This window comes from Macaca mulatta, chromosome 5 (genome assembly GCF_049350105.2).
Source record: "Macaca mulatta isolate MMU2019108-1 chromosome 5, T2T-MMU8v2.0, whole genome shotgun sequence".
NCBI classification, from domain to species: Eukaryota; Metazoa; Chordata; class Mammalia; order Primates; family Cercopithecidae; genus Macaca; species Macaca mulatta.
In genome coordinates, this window is record NC_133410.1 from 178,797,604 (window position 1) to 178,816,974 (window position 19,371).

At 37.8% G+C, this 19,371-nt stretch overlaps 1 long non-coding RNA gene across 1 annotated transcript in view; it reads left to right on the forward strand.

Annotated features, from left to right (window-relative positions):
* Positions 1-19,089, forward strand: part of LOC106998573 (uncharacterized) — a 50,310-nt gene extending 31,221 nt beyond the window's left edge. Inside the window, exon 6 of the long non-coding RNA XR_013417384.1 lies at positions 18,752-19,089. This is a non-coding gene — a long non-coding RNA (uncharacterized LOC106998573). The remainder of the gene's footprint in view (positions 1-18,751) is intronic.
* The last annotated feature ends 282 nt before the right edge of the window (positions 19,090-19,371 follow it).

The window sequence follows — 19,371 nt, forward strand, 5'->3', positions numbered from 1 at the left end:
ACTATAAATTTTTTATTAGAAATTCTTGATCATTTTGTAATTACCTTTTAGCCCAGTGTAATTAATTTTTTCATTACATTTCTTTGTTCAAAATCAAGAGATCAAAAGTAAAAGAAAAAATAATATTAAGAGTGAAGCAACATGACACAAAAAATATATTAAAGTGTAATCAAAGCATTTTAATTAAAAAAATGACTTTTTAAGGCCTAATTTTAGCTTTTTCATTTCACCAGGCCACATTGTGATAATTATTTTAGACGCCACGTCACAGGTCAAGTATAACAAAAAATACCAAGTGCTTATTTAATAATTCATTCAGAAGTATATAAACATCTAACATAAAGCTCAAGCTTTTCTCTGTGGTTCCACCTCTTAAAAAATAAATTTATCCCAAACGTCTATAAAATCTGTTCTTTCCACTTTCTTCCTTGACCCAACATAGAAAAATGGGTTGCTTCTTTTTTTTTTTTTTCGTAGAAAATACTGTGAAAAGCCAGGTAATATAATATAAACTGAAAGTTTTTGCTGCCTAAGTTTTTCTTAGTAATGGAATTTGGTTTCTGTATATTGCTTTTCAGCACATTTTGTGTTTACAAATTTTGGGGATTTGAAGGAAATAATACATTTATATTTTCCATCATATTTCTCATTCCCCCCCCCTTTTCTGGGAAATTTCTATGACTTCATAACTTTTTTAATTATTATAATTATTATTTTGGAGAAGAGACAATTATTGTGTGCTGACTTTTTAGTTCTTGTTTTAGAGATACAATTTTTAATGCATCTGCAAAAATTAGTTAAAAAATTTTTAAAGTAGTGAATGCTTTTTGCCTTTTTGCTTTTTTGTTTCTGTTTTGGGGGCTAGTTATTTTCGTTCGTTGGGTTGCTTGTCATCAAGAGGGCCTTAAAGTTCCCCTCAGCTTGACTCAACTTTAGACATGCTTCTTGCCTTTAGGCATGCTTCTTGCCTTTAGGCCTCTAAACTCACTTTTCTTACTGCATTTACTTTAGAAAACTAGCAATTATAAATTCTTTCCCTGTTCCTTTGAGATGCAAATCTTTAAAAAAGCTTCATATCACTTTTATAACCCAGGACTGTTCCTCTCAAGAACCTGGGAGCCAGCCCTTTGAAATGTAATCATCAAGAAAGATAGTGCCCCTATCTCCCAGTCTCAGTGGTTGGGGAAGAGTCTAATTCTGATAGACACCTTGCTCCAAGTTGTAAAACCACCTCTTGTCATGAAGATAGAACAGGATGTTTACCTTTTCTCTGGGTAAGGTCAATTAGCAACACAGATCCCTCTATCCCAGCTCTCCTGCACCCTTTGTTTTAGTAATGTTGAGTTCAGACTAAGCTGAGCTCTCTCCCCTATTGCAATATCCTTGAATAAAGTCTTCCTTACTTGTTTAACATGATCTGGTGCTATTTTCACATTGACAAACTGTTTTTTAATCAGTATATTGTTAAAACCAGCTTTAATTGAGGTATCACTTATATACCATAAATAGCATTTATCCACCTTCAGTGTCAAATTTAATGTTTTTAAATAACTTCCCAACTTTGTGCAGGCAGCCTGCACCACAATTCAGTTTTAGAACATTTTTATCATCCCCAAACAGGTCCCTTTTTCCAATTTCCAGTCAATCTATGATAGTCTATTATTTTTATGCTTTTGTTTTTCTTTATATGTCTGGGAATTCTTGGTTGTTATTTTTTACTTAAATGGGAAGAGGTAATATTCCAGGTACCTGGTGTGGATTTCATTTGTCTTGCTTCCCTGACTGGGAAGTCTGATGGACAGTTCTCTGTAAGTGGGTAGGGCTTGTCACCTGGCAAGGTTTTCTTCAGGTTGAGCAGGTGGGAAGCCAGCTATAAAGTTGTAGGACTTGAAATGCTTTCTTTTGGTCATCAGCACTTTGTACTAGCAACATCTAGTTTTTCCCAGGAAAATGTTCATTTTTAACATCAATTGTTCTTTTACCTGGGATATAGAAGGAAGTGTGTGTGTGTGTGTGTGTGTGTGTGTGTGTGTGAGAGAGAGAGAGAGAGAGAGAGAGAGAGAAACCATGGGTAAGAACAGGTAAGAACTGGTACAATTGTTCTGAGGACATAATTTCAATTACTTCACCTGTTTTCAGTCTAACTTTATGCTCACAGCTGATCAGTGGTTGCACCAGGAAAATCAGCTACCACCTCTATGCAACTCCCTTTCACATATATTTGATCTGAGACCTTCAGATCTTTTCCCCCACTCATTTGTTTGTTTTTGTTTTATTTTATTAATGTTAATTGAGCAATAAAAATTGTATTTATTTTTCATGGACACATACTGCTTTGAAATATGTACACTTTTAAATACATGTATACAATATAATGTATACATTGTAAAATGGCTAAATTGAGCTAATACGCATAAGCATTACCTCACATACTTTCATTTGTTTTTTGTGGTGAGAACACTTAAAATCTGCTTTTTTGGCAACTTTCAAAATTAAAAAAAAATCAATCAATACTCTTCATTCTACCCCATCTTCCAGAAGTGTGTAAAAATCTCCAGCCTGTGGATGCGGCCACCTGTTTTCTTTACTGTCATAATTTACTTTTTTATATTCCTTTACTGTAACTTTAGAATTTTCTCAAGAAAAGTCAGGAGGCAACTGCATGTATTACTACAGTAAGAATTAAAGAAAGAGGAAAGAAACATGAAAGGTGGCTTGCCAGTCAAGACAGGTTTATTTTGGAGAAAACAAACCTGAGAGGAGCTTCTTGCCAAGGTAGGTCAGAGGCACACTCTTTTACAGACTGAGAGTTTTTAAGGCTGCAGGGTGGGAGAGTTTATCATAGGCTTGGACTGCTTCTGTGTCCCTTTGTTGTGCTTCTTTGGGAGAGGGAGTTGTGTGTCTGTTCCCATACACTTTTCTGCAGCTGCAGGCATACCCCTGAGTCTGCTTTTAGCTTCCCTATTTCAGTGCACCTGAAAGGAAAGGAATGTGCTTATTAAGGCCCACTGTTTTGCTGGGGTCCATTGTATGAGGGTGAAGTTTGGCAGTTACTCAAGAGACTTTCCCCCACCTCCCTCTGTGCCCGAGCTATCTTATCTGTGTTTTACTGTCTGTTCTTTCTGGCTGCTTGTAGTTAGAAGAGAAGTGATATCCTTGTAATGCATGAGACTAGAAAGGGAGCTATAACTTAAAGTGGTGGTGTTTGTCCAAGATGAAGGTTCTCCTGCTCTGTCAACTACCATCTTGAATTGCAGCTCAGTTTTCTTATAAGAAATAATACCAAAGTTGGATTGTAGTTATTTCAGTAGAACTATATCTGTCCAGTAATATAGTGGCTAGGCAGTTTGCTGAAAGAATGAAAAAAATACAAATACATTTCCTTAAAAGCATGGCAGAGATGACAAGATAATACAAAATTTTAGGGCCAAAGTCTAATTGAAGACAGAAACCCAGGGAGATAAGCATAGCAATAGAGTTGTTTTTGCCATAAGGGGACTTGCCAAAACCTTGATTTTTCTAATCTAGTAGAGTATGGGATCAAAAGAACAGAATTCCCTCAAAAGACAAAGACCAGAGTTCTCCTAAGTTGAGGAGTTTGATAGGAGAACTCCAGAAAGCTGAACTCAAATGGCATTTGCCTCATTCTGTGAGGAACAAGAGGAAAATCTCCCTTTCTACCTTCCCTACCTTAAAGAGATTATAGGAATTTCGTCTTGATGCTTTAAAGAGTGGGAGTGGGATAGGAAATTCAACTGAAGACTTGTAACTGTAAGCCAGCATGGATTTGGTATCCAAAGATGTATATTTTGGATTGTTCATAAAATCCCAAATCATACATTTATTTTATTTCATTGATTCTATCATGCATTTAATCCTCCCTGCCCCTACATTTTAACATCAAAATGTACCTGAGGATCAACGACATCTTAGATTCAGTGAAATACTAGAGTGTAAAATTTCGTGGTGCAGGTGTAGGCAAACCTTATCTGGAGTAGTACAACTTCATCATCATCTCAGAGAATTCCCACAAATAATTTTTCAGGAAAATGAGTAGCTCCCTATAAACAATTACTGACCATACAAAAAATGAAGTATACTACGTGTGGTAGCCAGCAGAACAAAACAGCCAGGAGGAACATATTCTTTAAATTCATTAGGCTATTAGAAATTGACAGATTAAAAGAGGAAGACACTTTTGATAAGTATGTTTAAATAAATGATAGACAAGTCTGAGAATATCTTCAGATAGGAAATTATATGTATAAAGACCTAACAGTTTGAAAATGAGTCAAGTAGATAATCCATAAATGATGTGAATTTCTAAATTTACATAGAGTAGTGGTTTTCATTTTCCCCTTAATGATGAGAAAATGAGATGGTTATGTTTCCCATTCTGTATATTTGTGACTTCCTAAATTTACGGTACAAGATCTGAGGATTTTTGCCTTTTGAAGACAACTTTTCTATACATTTCATGTATGTTAGTAACTGTAACAAAATCCCTCTCTGTAGAAGGCTTTATTATTTCTTACTCTTCTGTGGAAAAAAATACTTTATATATTTTAGGGTCATATCTTCACTATGGGCTGTTTTGCTCATTTTTCTGTATTCTTATCTACCTCTGAAGTATGAAAAATGACCTTGTGACTTGTTAGTTGAGATTCTGGAAAGCATTGTTTCTTCCGTAAAGGAAATATTGTTGACTAAGCATAATATAGATTATACTCTGCCTATGTTATACATAGACCCTCAACCCACTAACCTAGAAATGTGCACACATTGCATGGGAGGTGATATTCATAGCTGCGCTTTGAGGATGGTGCTGGTAGCACCACTGGTTATAACATAAAAATAAAGGAGGCTTCTTCTCATGGGTGTCAGTTTTCTTCATTTGAAACTCCAGCCCTAGAGAATTCATGCCTTTGTACAAAAATGTGAGTTGGTGATACACTGGCTGTTAGGTAGATTCAGTATAGAACAATTATGCACCTATTGTACTGCTGGTGTTTTAGTAGCAGCATTTTGCATATGAACTATAGCACTTCAAAGAAATCGTTTTGATTTACTTTCATTTCTGACTCCTTTTGTACTTGCAAATAATACAAAAAATGAGAAATCTCTGAAAATTTGTTTTTGTCATCAAGGACATTTCTACATGTTGTATTTTGCAGAAATAACTTTTTACACATATCTGTTTCTGTAGAGGCAAACGTCTTTGTAATCTTCTTTCAGTTGAGGGATATGATTTGTTTTCATACCTTCCCTGTCAGTAACTGCTCCAGCATAACAGTATGAGTCAAAATCATTCCCTGAAACTCTTTTTTTTTCCCCCTTAGGCATTGATGGGTGAATGTGAAAATTGTACAACTCTGATGGCTGCTAAATCTCTTTGCCTGTCTAAATGACAAGGGATAAATGGAATTTGTTTTTCCCTTAATTTGACAGCATTTCCTTGTCAAAGGGTTCCTTCTTAGATAATTTGATAATTAGGTGACAATTACAGCAGATTTTTAAAAAATTTTCTTCGGGAATTTCCGAAGTTTCAAAGTCATGTCATCCACCATAATCACATGAAGACACATAAAGCGGCTGGGAGAATGAAGGATGGATGAGCTATTATAGCTCATTAATACTATGCTTTATATCCAATCAACTGAAGCCACAAGGCCAAAGATAGACATTGCTGCTTACATGAATATTTGTGAAGATGGAATACCCTAAATCAGGGTTTATCAACAGTGGTGCTACTGACATTTTGGACTGGATGCTTCTTCATTTTGGGAAGCTATCTTGTCCACTGTGGGATGTTTAGCAGCATTCCTGGCCTCTAACCAATAGATTCCCTCATTTGTGACACTCAAAAAGCTTCTGGACATTGCCAAATATTCCCAGAGGTGAGGGTGAGGGGACAAAAATTGTGCCTGGTTGAGAACCACTGCTCTATGTCACTGTCATCAATCCTGGTCTTATGTAAGCTTGGGAAGAGAGACACAGAGAGACATCAAGAACAATAGTCCATGTGATTTTAGTGGGCCCGGCTGAGATCAATGACTTCCTGATGTGTCAGCTTCATCTTGTTATATCTTTTGTTCTAACAAATTTCTCGTTTCCTCCTGTAGTTTTCTGTTTCCTTTGAAGGGAAGCAGAATTTTTTAACAACAGAAAGTGAAGTAGCGAAGTTTTTTTTTTTTTTCTTTGAGAGGGAGTCTCCCTTTGTCCCCCAGGCTGGAGTGCAGTGGGGCCATCTCAGCTCACTTTAAGCTGCGCCTCCCGGGTTTACGCCATTCTCCTGCCTCAGCCTCCTGAGTAGCTGGGACTACAGGCGCCCGCCACCACGCCCTGCTAATTTTTTGTATTTTTAGTAGAGATGGGGTTTCACCGTGTTAGCCAGGGTGGTCTTGATGTCCTGACCTCATGATCCACCCGCCTCGGCTTCCCAAAGTGCTGGGATTACAGGCGTGAGAAGCAGCGAAGTTTCGAGGGTTGCTCTTCATTTAATTGTGAGTCAAAGAGGCAGCATAGAGAGGAAATGTGAAGGTTAAGAGCTAAGGATGTGGATTCTGGAGCCAGACTGCCTAGTTTGGAAGCCAGCTCCCCACGTTAGCTGGCTGATCTTGGCAAAGCATTCACATTTCCCTTGCCTCTACTAATAACACAGGGATAATGACAGAGTCAGTTTAAGGAGTTGTTGTGAGGACTAAATGGGATAATATGTATAAAATGCTTAGTGCATAGAAATGGTAGTAGATAAGTATTAAAGGAGATAAAAAGGTATATTTCCAGAAGAAAAAGGATACTTAAGTTGATTAGGAATTTTGTAGTCTGTAACTTCATTAACATAATCAACCCATTCCACCTTAACAAGCTCTTTGACAATGACTGATTTAATGTTACCATTATAGCAAAGGTGCATCACAAATGAAGTTTGATGTGCCTTAAGTGAATCCACGATTCTTAAAACACAAAAAAAGTGATTACTTACAGTTTCCTGATGTAAAATAGTTGACTCATAAATGGAAGTTAGTCCTGTCCTCAAACACAATTAGGTAAGGATTATGATTGAAAATTTGTCTTCACTTGCTGTAACCATCAAAGCTGCACTGTATCTTAGTCTTAACCCAGAGATGACAAATACTTTTTAGGCCCAGATGCAGGCAGGTGAGCCCCAAAGTGGAATTTAGCTCATGAGTGTACTTGGTTTTGCCCAGGAAAGAATTCAAGGACAAGACAGAGGTGGAAGAAAACAGCTTTACTTCAGAGGCAGTGCTACAGCTCTAGCAGTGGGTTCTATGGCTGCTCTTGCAGGGCAGGGTTACCCTTTAGGCAGACACTATCAACTCAGGGCAGTTTTACAGTCATATTTATATACACTCTTAATTGCATGCAGATTAAGGAGTGGTTTATGCAGAAATTTCTAGGGAAGGGGTAGCACCTTTGGGTCATTGGGTCATTGCCTCAGAAAGAGGTGAGAACCATGGGGTGTTGCCATGGCAACAGTAAATTGACATGGCACACTGTTGGACATATCTGATCGAAAGCTGCTTTGCGCAGACACTGTTTTAGCTAGTCCTCAATCTGTTCCGTGTCCAAGCCCCACCCCTGGAGTCAAATCCCACCTACTACCTCAGCCCTTGCATTTATTAGGTTGGTACAAAGGTTATTGTAGTTTTTGCCATTCATAGCAAAAACCGCAATTACTTTTGCAGCAACCTATAGTTACAAGTATCTGGCCAGGACATCCAAACCAAAGGAACACAGCACACATATCTGAAAGCTAGAGGGGGCCATCCTGCGGGAGGATCAAGTAAAGAACACACACAAAGAAGACTTAACTAACAATCACTCGAATCGTGAGTCCACTGAAGTTCTTCTTATTCCGGGCTAGAAGCACATAGAGAAATTCAGTTATAACATGAAGCACCATTTAACTGCAGCAATATAATAGTTTTGCAGTTTAGGTTTAAAAAATAGGTAGACAGCAAGTTTTTATTATTTTCGACTATTGTAAATACAGATACTCGGGATTCATAGAATTGGCAACGAGGCCTGGACTCCTGTTGGAAGCAGGAATTCATACTGACTTCCATTCTTTTTCTAAAAGAAGTTATAAAAAGCCCAAGGGAAGTCAGATCTATAGCGAATATTATGTGAATATTATTATTTTTTATAGCAACAGTAAGTAACTTCCACTTTAAGATCCTGATGGTGGTATATGATTTTAAAGTATGAAGGAAATATAAATGTCTAAAATATTTCAGACCTTAAGGGGATGAATGAAAAGAAGTTTGTGTGTGGTGTATATTGAGTCAAGTTTAGGTGGAAAACAAACGCATCAAGACCTCTGCAAGGATCTTCCTGTGGCATGAATCACACAGTGGGGAGCTTACCTGGGAGCTTACCTTTCTTAAGGTATGCCGCGTGTCTGTGATAGGAGTGCCTGCTGCGTTGGCTTTTGTTCAGTTAATCCTCTAAAATGATTTCAAAGGGGCTTCTGAATTTTTTTTTTTAAATTTTTTTGAGACAGGTTCTTGCTCTGTTGCCCAGGCTGGAGCGCAGTGGCATGATCTCTGCTGACTGCAACCTCCATATCCTATGCTCAAGTGATCCTCCAACCTTGGCCTCCCAAGTAACTGGAACCACAGGTGTGCACCACCATGCCCAACTAATTTTTGTATTTTTTGTAGAGACAGGGTTTTTCCATGCCGTCCATTCTATTCTCAAACTTCTGTGCTCAAGCGATTCTCCCACCTCGGCCTTCCAAAGTACTGGGTTTACAGACCTGATATTTTTAAAGACAACAGAAAAGTATAGGTTCGGGAGAATTAAACATGTACTAACAGAAAAGTATTACACAATTACTAGTTTATTAAACAATTAGCTATATACACATTTGCTATGAGTTGTACTATACAAAATTAGTTGAGTCTAAAAAACATATACATATATATTTATTTTTCTCTAAATGAAACTAAATATCCACGCTCGCCTTTCTTGCTGTCTTCAAATTAGTGGAAAACTCAACGTGAGTCATTTTAGTGCACATTCTCTCTCTTATGATGGTTACGTGTTAATCCAGACATACCTCTGAGGAGGTGTGAGTTTACTGGGAACACAGGGGAATGCTTCTAACTGTCATCCCCCCCAAATGCCCTCTGTAGATTCTTGAAGGTGAACAATTTCACTGCTGCTGTGCCAGGCAGGGCATATGGGTTCTCTGAGACTGGGGCCCTGGTGTGCAGGGTCCAGCCCCAGGATCCGATATTACTCTTCTGTGTCTTACATTTTTCTCTTAGGACATTTATCCTAACACAGGGTGTTTTTATTTTCTCTGTATGCAATACCCTGCTGTTAATTATTACATAAGTTTTTATCAATCACACTTTATAGCTTTAACTCCCCAGGTTCCTAATTGGTTACTAAAGGTTTGTTCCTCAGTGCAGACTCTGAAAATGCCATCTGCACTGCCAGTTACCAGCTATGGCTGTGCTCTCTAAAATCTCTCTTAGCTTTGTCTAACCTTTTCTTTACACTAGCAGTAAGAGGTTGTTACAGATAGGGTTGGATTTTTGGCAGGAAAAGGACAGCTTCCAGGCTAAGAAATACCTGAAAAAATTCACCCTGTGTGCCAAAATCATTTCTTTTGGATGCCTCCAGTGTCAGGCCATTCAGAACCATTGTGGTGGAAGCAGCCACATTCATTGCCTTATATGTTCTCTGGACGATATTCAAATGAACAGAACAAAGCTGTATGAAGAAAATCCAGGGTTCAGTCTTCTGTTTACCAAAAAGACTTGAATGACAGATGTCTACATTTTCCTACTTTTTCTTTTGGCAGTATTTTATTATTTTCTCTCAACACGTTTTTTGTTTGTTTTTACTTAAATCTTCAGTCTCTTATACATTTTCTCAAGGGTATAGCCTAGACTATTTCCTTCACTTAAAAGAGTATGAAGTTGGCCGGGTGTGGTCGCTCACCCCTGTAATCCCAGCACTTTGAAAGGCCAAGGCAGGCAGATCACTTGAGGTCAGGAGTTTGAGACCAGCCTGACCAACATGGTGAAACCCCGTCTCTACTAAAAATACAAAAATTAGCCAGGCATGGTGGTAGGTGCCTGTAGTCCCAGCTACTCAGGAGGCCAAAGCTGGAGAATTCCTTGAATCCGGGAGGCGGAGGTTGCAGTGAGCTGAGGCTGTGACACTACACTCCAGCCTGAGTGACAGAGTGAGAACCTGTCTCAAAAAAAAAAAAAAAAAAAGGTATGAAGTTGTATGTGTTTGATCTCTTGAGTGACTACATTGCAATGAATGTTGAAATAGGCTGCTATTTAAATCTTAATTCATATCCCTTGCAGGGGAATGGGGTAGCTCAATGAATTAAAGTTTAAACTTATAATGAAAGACTATTCACTTAACAAATACCACACCAGCACAAGATGACGCAAAACTAGGCCATTTAGTTTGCAATGTGCTCATTTTCATATTAGAACACCTCTACTTAAACACAAATTATTATGCTGATAAATATCAATCGTTAAAGAGGCCACCTTACCTTCTACTGTAGTAAGCTTATTATCATATATAGCACCTGAAATACTTGAGGTCATGTTTTCATTGAAACACATATACATGGGTTTTTCTGTTTTTTTTTTTATTATTATACTTTAGGTTCTAGGGTACATGTGCACAATGTGCAGGTTCGTTACATATGTACACATGTGCCATGTTGGTGTGCTGCACCCATTAACTTGTCATTTATATTAGGTATATCCTATTTCTCCACATCCTCTCGGGTTTTTCTGTTTTAAAATAAAAGTTGGTCATAGTCTTCAGGGTGTATATTTGTAATAAAATGTATTGAATCTGGAAAACGTTATTTAATGAAAAGTCAATATCATTTAAACATAGAAACAAATTTTATTATACTTGTTGAATTAATGCCTTCAGAATCTAAGAGAACCACATTTAGTTGGTACATCCTCTTTAGTTTCTGTTTATCTTGAGTTTACTGATTTTGTCTGAAACAGAATGAAATATCATTATCTGAAGTACATAAAACAAGCATCTTTAAAAAATGAAACTTAACTATCATTTCAAAATATTTTAGTCTTCACTTGAACCATTGAATGAGAATCAACAGGTTTTTTAAGGCAACAACCATGAATACTTTTAAAACCTTGGAGACTCAGTTGTTTGAGTTTTCATAGATAATATGACTAATCTAGATTCTGATTTAACCCAATCTTACTTTAGTGGCAAATTAAGAATCTTTCTATTGAAAACCACCTGACCATCTGGAACATTTTTACTGCTATCAGGTAAACCATCTTCAAAATGAGGACTGGATTTTGTTAAAAAGGGAACCAGATGACTTCAGACTGCAAACCCTCTCTTAAGAACATTTTGTTTTCTTTTTCCTGATAAAGTCACTTTTGTAACTCTCTTAAGGACATTTCATAAGCAATAGCACATGGCCTCCTTTTGAGCACTGCTCTAAGGATGGTTCAGTGAGACTTTTGATGACAATTAGGTTGATACCTAGAATTCACAGTGAGAGGAAGTTCTAATACATTTTGAAACTCCCAAGATATGTTCTTGACTGCCTTTAAGCACCTGAAATTACTATATAAGATTTACCACTTCATCTAATATGAAGATATTTGGTGCATCTGTAGAACTTTTGAAGGTTCTTTTGTCTCCAGTATCATTATTCATGGATCAAGGATTTAAAATAATGTGAATTGAATGAGTCAACAGTCATGCTGTTGTGTGTGCTTCAGGCTATCCTCTGTTTGGCAGATTTTTAGGCGTCATCCAAAGCAGCTCGCCAGCAGCACCTTTTACTTGAACCCCATTGTCACCCACCATGACCCAAGAAAATGCCTTGGCTAATGAGATTATATCATAATGTGTTACAGAATTTACAGTATCAAATTCCTATGTAAATGCAAACTATAACATCTGTGTAAAAGTAGATAGTCAGAATTGAAATATTTGTTCATATATGCTGGCCTTTGCACTGTCTGCAATTCTCTGTTCCCAGGCACACAATCTATTGGAATTGCATACAGGAATGATTGCCTCCTCTCTTGTATGATTTTTGTCGATTTTGATGAGGTTTGCATGATTTTTCCAAACCATACAGTGACTTGGAAGCTCGGGGGAGATCTCTCATGATATTCTTTCTGCCTCCACCATAAGACTTGGCATGTGGTTGCTGTTCAGTAAGTAGTTACCAAATAGTAGAATAAAGAGCTTTTCCAAGGAAGCAAGTTTCACCAATTCAATACATTGGAAAGCAAGAATTGTATCTTTTGCTTCAAATTTTTAAAAAGTTTTCAATAGTTTTCAACACCTACTTAAACCCTGGCTATCTCACAGTACTTTTATTTCATTGAGCAGTCATTAGATAGTGTTGAAGCATCTACTATATTGCAAGTCCCTTGCCAGGTTCCCCAAGTGCAAAGATGAGTGGCATGTAATCTCTGAATACAAAGCTCTCTGACCAATAGGGAAAAGACACATGAAAACCATTATAGAATGAGCTATGTGTGCTATGGTGTAACAGCACGCACAGTGCTATAGGTTTGCAGAGGAGAGTGTATTAAATAGTGCTTGGCCTTGTGGATAGGGATGAACCAGATAGTAAGGGATAACTTAAGACAGATTCTTTGATGAAGGATGTTGAAGAATGTTCCAAGTGGACAAGGGAATGATCCTCCAGGCAGATAAAGTGGCTTTTATAGAGGTACAGGGGATTGAAAGACCTTAATTTGGAATAGAAGCATTTGGATGGGCTGTGGGAAGCTGCTGCTGGAAAGTACAGCTTCATCATGATAGATTTTATATGTTGTAGTAAGTTTGGAATTATTTTTACAGGCAGTGAACAAGGCTTCATATTAATTTTATAGGTCCATTATGTGCAAATTTCCTTGAAGGCTTAAGTGAAGGTATGTATGTATGTATGTATGTATGTATGTGTGTATATGTATGTATATATTGAGACAGATTCTCACTCTGTCGCCTAGGCTGGAGTGCAGTAGCATGATCTTGACTCACTGCAACATCCACCTCCCAGGTTCAAGCGATTCTTTTGCCTCAGCCTCCTGGGTGGCTGGGGTTACAGGCGCACATCACTATGCCTAGCTAATTTTTTGTATTTTTAGTAAAGACAGGGTTTCACCATGTTGGTCAGGCTGGTCTTGAACTCCTGACCTCATGATCCGCCCACCTCGGCCTCCCAAAGTGCTGGGACTACAGACGTGAGCAACCATGCCTGGCCAATATTTTTATTTTTGACAATGTGTTTCAGAATGAGAGAATCTGAGATTATGTATTTAAGTTTATATATTTTCAGACTACATGAATAATGGATAGATTACTAATTTCACAATATTTCTGGTCTTTCAGCGAGTACATGAAAAAGACTTTTTTAATCTAAGAATTGCATGCTTTTCTGAAAAACATGTTATGTGAGCCATGAACTTTTATGTTATAACTACTGCAGCTGTTGTGAGCATATATGCTAGATGTTAGTGTAGCAATTGAAAAGTAATTTAGGTAAAAATAAACATTTCATTCATTTACAAACCTTATGAGAACACTGATTTTATCTTATTTAGATCAAATATATGTTCTTTTCAATATGGTGAAAGTACAACAGGGATCATAATCAAACTCCTTTTTGTACTTTTAAAAGCTGTAAATCAGAAAAGGTTAAAGGAATTCATAGTTTTTCTCCTTTGTTTGTCAAGGTTGCTGTTGATATTTACTCCAAAGTGGCCAATAGAATTAATGTCCTACAAAGTTTCAGAGTTTACTGTCTTTTTGCATTTGGACTCAATCAGAGTGTTGTACTTTGTTTATTTGCTTTGCTCTTATTTATTTCTCATAACTTTATTGGGACATAATCCTCATAACATTCAATTCACCAACTTAAATTGTATAATTTGATGTTTTAAAATATATTCATAGAGTTGTACAATCATCACCAGAATAAATTTTAGAACATTTTGTCACCCTAAAAAGAAACCTCATATCCATTACCAGTCACTCCTCACTCACCTCTATTCTTACCTACTTCCTCATCCCTAGGCAACAGCTAACCTGTTTTCTGTATCCATAGATTTGATTCTGGATGTTTCATATAAAGGCAATCATACAACGTATAGTCTTCTGACTCCTTTCACTTAGCATAATGTTTTCAAGGTTCATTTATGTTGTGGCGCATATCAACACTTCATTCCTCTTTGTGGCTGAATAATATCCTATTATAAGGCTATATCACTTTTTGTTTATTCGTTTGTCAGTTAAGAGAGTGACAAAGTGGATTGTTTTCACATTTCGGGTATTACAAATTATGTTACTATGAACATTTGTGTATGAATTTTTGTGTGGATATATGTTTTGTTTCTCTTGACTATATACTTAGGAAAGAAACTTTTGGTTCATATGGTAACTCCCTGTTTAGTATTTTGAGAAACTGCCAAACTGTTTTCCAAAGGAGTTGGATTTGATTTATTTTAACATTATTTTACATCTACTTTGAATAAGAATTTGAGTCAACTTGATACAGATACTTGAGTTTGGCATTGTGAGTCCTCTCTGAGCCTTCAAGACAATCACATTTCTTCAGCTTCCTCTGTGTGTTCTGCATCAGACAGATGATTAGAATAACTGGAGGGTTTGTCTTGTCTTATGTGCCGGAATTTGGCTGTCTGTGACTTTCATTACAAGGTGGTTCTTTAGTTACTTGAGGTCCTGCCAGACCTTGTTGCCTTAGTGTGTTCAGCTGCGTTCAGGTAGTGAGAGTTGGCTCTATCCAAGCAAGGATTTCAGGCTGATAAAATGAAGTTTGTTCGTATGAGGCCACACATGCATTGATTCTTCCCTGTAAAGTTACGAGTTAAGGATGATTCATTGACAAGTGTGGGTATCCTGGGATAGTCTATGGCTTGATTTGTCTGTATACTATGGTGCTATATGAATAGATGTATAAAAAATTGAGGGTTATTGATAAGTGTAGCAAATACCTGGTCTCTTAGCTAAAGCTAAGAGTGTTCTAGATCACCTCACCCTGAGCAGTGGAGAGCATGCCAGAGAACTTTCTCTGGACTGAATAAAATCTGTGCAGCGATAAGGGAGGCGGACAGAACAGTGATGTGTGTTACGCACTGAGATGTTACAGAGACTAGGTTAAGCAATCTAGAGAGCTCTGAAACATTGGAAATAATTTTTCTTGATACACCACAAAGACCTCTGCAGGCTTTGATACCTAAAGACCTCTGCAGGTCCAGTGTGGAAAACTTCTTCCTCTCGTGCAATCCTCTGAACAACATGAGGCATTAGAGACCTGGTGACAGCTGTTCTAAACAGTTAATAAAAGCCACGTGGGGCTACTACCAAAATGAGGAGCTGCTGATGGGAACAACTAGCCTCTAGGGAGAACATTCTCTAAAACTGCCTCTAGTATCAATTGGGAAAGAACTAATTTTCTATGGTGTCTCCCAGTCTCTGACAACTGAGTATGAGTAGCTCGAAGAAAAAAGTGGCCAACTACTTCTCATAATTGCCAACCTCACATTTGACTGTTATTTTATTTCTTGTCTTTTTTGTGTACTAAGAATAAAGAGTTTATAATCTCTTTCCAAAAAATATGCATGGATTCTGGTCCTCTCGGAGGGACCTGGTGTTATTAACCATCTCTCAGACATCTGGTGATAAGTGCAGTTCAGAAGGAAAATACCATATGAAAATATAGTTTCTATATCAAAACTCTAAAACTTATTTAAATCATTTTAGAAATTATAAAATAATTTAAAAACAAGGAATAGAGATAAATTTCTCACACTTGCAAGTATTTTTGTTCTACATTGATTGATGTGTTTGTTATATGGCAGCTTCTTGTAACATTTTGTCAAGCCATGTTGCTGTCAAAAATGGTCTTTCTTTATAATGAGAAAAAATAGCTTTCTATTATAGAGCGTTCCTGCCTCATATTATAATCAGCAGGGAGATCATGGGATTTGGAGTTTGTCAGATTGGAGTTGGAATTCCATTCCAGCACAGATTAATTTTGGAGCTTGAACAAGATGCTTATCTTCTTTAAACCACACTTTCCTCAGTTTATAAACATAGATAATACCTATCTTGGGAAAATTTCATCTGATGGAGCATGTTATTCTGGTGGCCAAGAGTTTGATTTGTTTTTCATCTAGAATCATCAGCTAGGAAGCCTAATTTTTAAAATCAATATTTGTTTAGAGCAGCAGTCCTCAATTTGGGATGACTCCACTTCTGAAGGTACAATTGACAAAACCTGGAGACAGTTTTGGTTGTCACAACTTAGGGTGGGGGTGCTGCTGTGCTACTGAAAACTAGTGGGGTAGAGGCCAGGGATGCTGCTAAATATTCTACGATGCACAGGATCACTCCCTCCCCCCCTTAACAGAGACTCATCTGGCCCTAAATTTCAATAGTGCTGAACTTGAGAAACCTGGTTTAGAGGAAGGAAAAAAAATGATGCTCCCACTATGAGAAATCCTTCATAAAGGAAAAAATATTGATGTGGCAAATATCACTCTTAAGAGATTATGGTGAGGAACAAGAGAATTGCAACATGTAAATATTGGGTTTTAAGTATTTAAACCATCTGAGGAAGATAAAAATTGCTAATATTCAAAAGTATAAAAACGTCTGGAAAGATATGTTCTGAAAATGTACTTATGTGAAGTGAAGCTTGACCCTATATATGTCGTTATGAGTGGAGAAATGCAAAGCAAAACAGCAGTTTAGACGCCATGCAAGACTGCGTTTCAGTCCCATCTTCAATGCTTGTTATCTGTGTGACGTTGGAGGAATGACTAAACCTGTCTGAGCCTTGGTCCCTGCACTCTAAAATATAAGTAATAATACTTGCCTTCAAAGGTTCTGAATTATCTATTTCCTCCTTTCTTTCTTTTTTTTCTTTTTAGATGGAGTCTAACTCTGTCGCACAGGCTGGAGTGCAGTGGCACAATCTCGGCTCACTGTAGCCTCTGCCTCCCGGGTTCAAGCTATTCTCCCGCCTCAGCCTCCTGAGTAGCAGGGATTACAGGCACGTGACACCATACCCAGCTAATTTTTTATTTCTAGTAGAGATGGGGATTCGCCATGTTAGCCAGGTTGGTCTTGAACTCCTGACCTCAGGTGATCTGCCCACCTTGACCTCACAAAGTGCTGGGATTATAGAAGTGAGCCACCATGCCCAGCCTGAATTTTCTATTTCTATTAGGATTAACTAGATGATAAGGTGTCTAAAACATTGTGTGGATCAGTCAATTTCAGTTTTTATTCCCATGATGAAGTTTGGCAATTAGAGTTGTAGATATGAAAGTTATTTTTAATAATAACTTTTTTAAATTATGGGAAGAAAATGGCAGAGGATAGCGGAACCAGGTATTAAGATTCTCTATGAATTTTTAGATTTAAATAGTTTTACTAGCTCATTTGTGCACATGGCACACACAAAAAGAACAAATTACATTCAGTAAAGAGCAAGTCTATCTCCTACTCTTTCCGTTTGTCTCCTGATTCTTTTTCTGGAGGCAATTTCTGTTTCCAGCTTCTTATGTATTCTTACATGAGAGGAATCCTTGATATTCTGGCCCAAAATTGAGGAAAGTGTACAGTCTTTAGGAGACCCTGTGGACCAAGGACAAGGAAACTCAGGTAGGAGAAAGATGAAACTTATAGGTCTGGATCTCAGGGAGTAAAACTGAGAGTCCTGAATAGGAACCAGGATAAAGACAAAACAGAACGGAGGAAAGAGCATTTCTAGAAGACAGGCATTAGGTTATCAGCTTAGCTGTTGGAAGAGTGAGGGGAAAAACTTTAGAGACAAAAATTACATCCAGAAGTCAAATAATTGTCTGTGGTTCAAAAAAGAATATAATATCAGCAATGGCTAGGCTGAAGATGGAGCATAATAGAACAAAAAGAAAAGGTTACTCTCAGGGCCTGGGTTTGCACTAAAATGAAATAATAAGTCAGGCATGGTGGCTCATGCCTGTAATCCCAGCACTTTGGGAGGCCGAGGTGGGTGGATCACCTGAGGTCAGGAGTTCAAGACCAGCCTGACCAACATGAAACCCCGTCTCTCCTAAAAATACAAAAAAATTAGCCAGGCATGGTGGCATGTGCCTGTGATTGCAGCTACTTGGGAGGCTGAAGCAGGAGAATTGCTTGAGCCCAGGAAGCAGAGGTTGCAGTGAGCCGAGATTGCACCATTGCACTCCAGCCTGAGCAACAAGAATGAAACTCCATCTCAAAGAAAAAAAAAAGAAATAATAATATGCATGAGTATGAAGGGAAAAATTAATGACTTTGTACATCTGCCAAGCCAGCTGAGGAGTATAAAAATGTATTTGGGATTTACCCCAAGAGTATATAATGAATATCCTGAAATGTCTGTGAATGGTACTGACACTGAACTATGGTTACATAGCAGTTGCCAGAGCAGGGAAGGTGATAGAAACAGAGAAAATTTAAAAAGTCTTCCTCCTCTACGCCCATAGCTGAGCGCAGAGAAGAGTAATCCTGAGAATCGTTAGGGATGGAAACGATGTGGCCCCCACCCTGCCAGCCTTAGCTTCACAAACTAGAGGACTCTTGATAGCATAGGAGAACCTATGTGGATTCATGACAATGACTTACTATTGAGATTCTGTAAGAGAAAGCATGAGATTAACTTGATTTTTTTTTTCTTTTTTAGATGTGGGGTCTTGTTATGTTGTCCAGACCTGACAGCAGTGGCTATTTGCAGGTGTGGTCAGCACACTATGACCTGGAACTCCTGGCCTCAAGTGACCCTCCTGCCTCAGCCTCTCAAGTAGCTGGGACTACAGACTCCTGATACCATATCCGGCTGAACCTGATTTTATATTCCAATGGCTGACAAACTATTTAACTCCTCTGGACCACAGATCCACCCACCTAATTTTTGCCAGTTTGTATGCAAAAGAACAACTTATCATTTTTTATTTTCAAGCCACTTCCCTCCAGCCATGTACGTTAAACCCATTTCAAAATAAACTTTGTCAAGAAAGCTTACCTACTTTCTAGACTCTAGACCAAAGGTGTTTCCCCTCAACTTCCAGGCTTGAAATCTGTTATTTTCACTCTTCTTGTTGCTTCAATTCTTTCCTTCCTCCAAATATAATTTGTTAATCCTTTCTTTACAATACTTTTCTCATTCATTGCTACAATGTAGCTCCTACAACTTATGCAAAATCCTATAACCTTAATGCTTGAACTCTTAATAGCTCCCTTGTTGGCATTCTGCCTTCATCCACATCTTTCTCCTCCAGTCCACTGTCTACCTCAGTCTGTTGC